The sequence below is a fragment of the Geotrypetes seraphini genome, chromosome 12 (assembly GCF_902459505.1).
Source record: "Geotrypetes seraphini chromosome 12, aGeoSer1.1, whole genome shotgun sequence".
Taxonomy (NCBI): Eukaryota; Metazoa; Chordata; class Amphibia; order Gymnophiona; family Dermophiidae; genus Geotrypetes; species Geotrypetes seraphini.
In genome coordinates, this window is record NC_047095.1 from 39,732,664 (window position 1) to 39,736,618 (window position 3,955).

The 3,955-nt window shown below is 37.7% G+C and overlaps 1 protein-coding gene across 2 annotated transcripts in view; it reads right to left on the reverse strand.

Moving 5' to 3' along the window:
* Nucleotides 1-737, reverse strand: part of LHX8 (LIM homeobox 8) — a 53,700-nt gene extending 52,963 nt beyond the window's left edge. Inside the window, exon 1 of one of the 2 annotated variants that reach the window (XM_033915194.1) lies at nucleotides 657-737. The gene's annotated coding sequence lies outside the window, so the exon portion shown is untranslated. Of the gene's footprint in view, nucleotides 149-656 lie in introns of those variants that run through there. The other variant, XM_033915193.1, reaches the window with a different exon arrangement.
* Between the last annotated feature and the right edge of the window lie 3,218 nt (nucleotides 738-3,955).

Below are 3,955 nucleotides of genomic sequence, written 5' to 3' on the forward strand. Positions count from 1 at the left end.
ACTTTACTGCAGTCTGACCCTTCAGGGGGGGGGGAAAAAATAATAACGTTCAAAGTGGGTGGATCCTTAGCCCATACAAAAGAGTCCCTTCCTTGTATTACAGCCTCACCTCCCTTTGTAAAAAAAAAAAAAAAAAAGAAACCCGCCCCGTTCATGTTCAGATCTTTATCTCCGCAAGACAAAGTTACTCCAGGTTGCGCTTGAAAAAAAATATATAAATAAATAAAGAGGGAATAATTCCCCTCCCCCCCCCCCAAAAAAAAAAACGCTTGCCCATCTTAACCAACTGCAGGCGTCTTCCGTCAGCTTTCTCGCTCTATCGTTTGCCATGACTGTTTTAAAACAAAAGATTCAAGTTACACCTCTTCCGATAGCATGCAAATAGACAAAAGAGAAACGGGAAGCGCACGCGTATAACTCTAGTCTAGGGCTTAACCGGGAGCGCTTAAAGCCGAAGTGCTCCGCGAGGCGGCCCAGCTCAAACAGCGGCAACAGCTAACAAGTTCCTGTTATCAAAGCTTTGTCATTAGTAACAAAAAAGTAACATCTGAGCAACACAAGCGAGACAGAAACTACTACTTTGGGAAATCAAGCGTCCAAGAAAGAGTATATGTTGCTAATTAGGATTTAGCTTTCATCTTGGCTTAGGGACCGACCTAAGTGATTGAAGCCGCTGTGCACTGCCCCTCTCGGGCTGTCTCTCGTCGGTTTTGTTGCCTTGTACAAACGGATACATTCCACAGATTAAAAAAAAAAACCCAGCCAACGAAACCGTGCTGATTCCTGAGAGCTTTTGTTATGCTCGATTTAAGAACCCCTCTCCCCTCCCCCCCAAAAAATAAAAACAAACAAACTTTTTCCAACAGGTGAGGTAAAATGGACTTTGCTGGGCTTTCGTTTTGAGGCTTTTTTTTTTTTGCTAAATCACATGCATGTGGCTTTAATTGCTTTTCCTTCTCTTGCTCCCTCGCTCCCTTCCCCCCCTTAGATGTGTGTCTGAAGGTAAACAGTTCGATAGATATAGCGTGCCAGCTGAATAATACTTTTGTTGGGAGAAGATACTCGGGAAAGGTGATGCTTTGCATTTTAAGGGGGATACGCGCAATAAAGACAGAAAATACAGCCCTTTTGCTCTCTTCTTCACGGGAGGGGTGTTTTTTTTTTTTTTTTTTTTAACGACAGTGATACCTTATCTTCTGTGGTTCTACATAAACGGTTTGAAGTACAGATTCAATAAATCTGTTTGTTGCATATCTTTGATATATATATGTACTGCGAAAAAGGAATTTGATGTTTTACGATGCTGTTTGTTCATAATTTAATGTGTGCTGTATTTACATATTTTAAAGGTACCATAACTACGGCTAGTTTAGTAAGAGTTTTTTCAAAAGGTTTGGTTCTCTATCTATATACAATGTGCGTGTATGTATATATATATATATAATACCAGTATATATTTCTCTAATTTGTTTAGTCTGTGTGTGGTGTTTCTTTTTTTTGCCTTTTGGCCCTGTGGTATCTTTTGCTGTGGTATCTATCGGACTCGTTCTGTTCACCCTTTTGTATTTTGTTTATTTTTGGTACTAAGGCATTATGAAGGAGTGAAATGTCAAACCTTCTGTAGGCTTTTGTTTGTTTAGCACGTCGTTTACTTTGTCTCTACCTCCATGTGCTTGCACATTTCTGCCTTTTTTTTTTTTTTTTTTAAGCCAAACATTGTAATAGGATTATGTTATTCTACCTTGCCAAAAAGGAAAGTTAGTTTTAGTGAGCGACCATTCTCTCTGAAAATGTGAGAGCTTTGACAGTAAGTACATTTTTTTTTTCGTGCTTGTTGCATTCTGCAGCTCTCATTCCGATAAAAATCGAGGCGAATCTGGGTTTAAACGTCTTCCTATGGTGATTGAGCATGCCACTTAATCGAATGAATTCTGAGTAATTCATTTATAAAATAAAATGGAGGAACTCGATTTCCCTAAGTCTTTACTTGGCGGATTGCAGGTTATTTTCTCCCTTTCGGTAATGCTAGTTTTTGACTAACATGCAAGACTTTGTCAAAATACGATTTAAAATAAAAAGAACCAGTGATGCCTTTCAAGACCTAAACTCCACTCAATATTGCAATAATCAATCTAATGCAATATTGAGTGGAGTTTTAGGTCTTGAAAGGCATCACTGGTTCTTTTTTTTTTTTTTTTTAAATCGTATTTTTGACAAAGTCTTGCAGTTAGTCAATAACTAGCATGTCGAAAGGGAGAAAATAACCTGCAACCCCCCAAGTAAAGACTTAGGAAATCGAGTTCCTCCACTCGGGTTGGTTAACTTTAGGTTGTCTTTCAAGACCTGCCATGTTCTCTACTTGTGCAGATGGTAGATTAAAGCTAATAACGGGAAATGCTACATAAAACCAGAATCATTTTAGGCAGGGGTAGAGTTTACAATTTCTAAGAGCAAATCCCCTTATTACCCCATAATTCCATAGGGCGTTCTTATAAAAGACAGGGAAACAGGGTGTTTTTACACTTGATTTGCGCTACAGGAATCGGTTATAAAACGCTTCGTTGGTTGGCTGGAACTGTTTCTCCCTGAAGTTTATTTAAAAGAAAAAAAAAAAAAACCTGAATTAGCAAATTACTGTTTTAGTATTTAAAGTCAAATCCCCAGAACTTGACTAGGCAGTAGCAACACTGACTGCTGGCAGGTAATAAACACAGGCTTGCTTTTTATTTTTTTTTTTTAATTTATTTAAATAAAGGATGTAATCTTGAGGGCGCAAACAATAACTGTGCTGGTGGCCTTAGGGATTTGTTATTTGCCACCCAGACTTCCTAGTGTTTCTCAACATCTATTATAAGTATCATGGGAAGAATGAGCTTGAAATATAAGTATGAACCACTTAAGGAGTCTGGCTTAATAAACTCACAAGTGCTACATTTCTGTTAGGTCTACAGCTCAGAGGGTCCCTTCCTGGTTGTTTTGTGGGGGTGGTTGGGTTTTTTTTTTTTAATTTTTAATTATTTTTTAATTTTCCTCTTTCCAGATATTAACTTGTGGAAACTGTTTTGCACTGGAATTTCATTCGGGGAATATATGGAGGTTTCCTGTAGGTATGTACTTTTTTTGATTTTTTTGGTGGGGGGTGGGGGGGGGAATGGTTGTACATTAATGTCTGTAAGTTAATGCACATTTCGTGTAAACTTATGTATATTGAAATTGTTTCTTTGCACTGTGGTAGTCTGGAAATTTAATAAAGATTAAAAAAAAAAAAATATCCAAAAAACTTGTGGAACTGTGGCCAACCTGCTCCCTCTTACCTTTAACATTCAATTTTGGAAAAAATCGAGAGAATGACATTTCTTTTTTTGTTGTATTGTTTACAACGGATTAGATGAAAATACGAATTTATTGTTAGCAGTCTTAAGTAATAAGGCTGTTTTACAGTCCGCTAGGAGTAGATTATTTCAGCCTACGAACTGGGGTAATTAATTTGATATTCTTCTTGTACCAGGGCACTTCTAAGTCAACGGGAGCACAAAACGGGAAAACGACTCTGGAACGGGCTTCACAGTCAAATGCCACAGTGCCATTTTCGCTTTATCGATGAAAATCTTGTTGATTCTGCGTCCTTACACTAGTGTTTTATTAAACTGGCATATCTTTGAAAATATTTACATTGTCTCTCAGATGAATTCCTTTCTGTTTTCCCCCCTTTGTATAGGAAGCCAAATCGCTGGACTATTAGGCCGATTCATAAGAGAAGAGGTGGGAAATTTTGGAATATTTCCAGACCCCGACATAACCGTGCAATTTTTTTTTTCCTTGAAATCTAGTAAATAATTATTGAAACACAAGCACCTTAAGATATATCCCTTCTCATGCTACAGCTTCATGGGTCTGTCCAAATCTACAATGCTAGTTCAGCTAGAGTTGAAAGCAGATTTTTTTTTTAAATGTA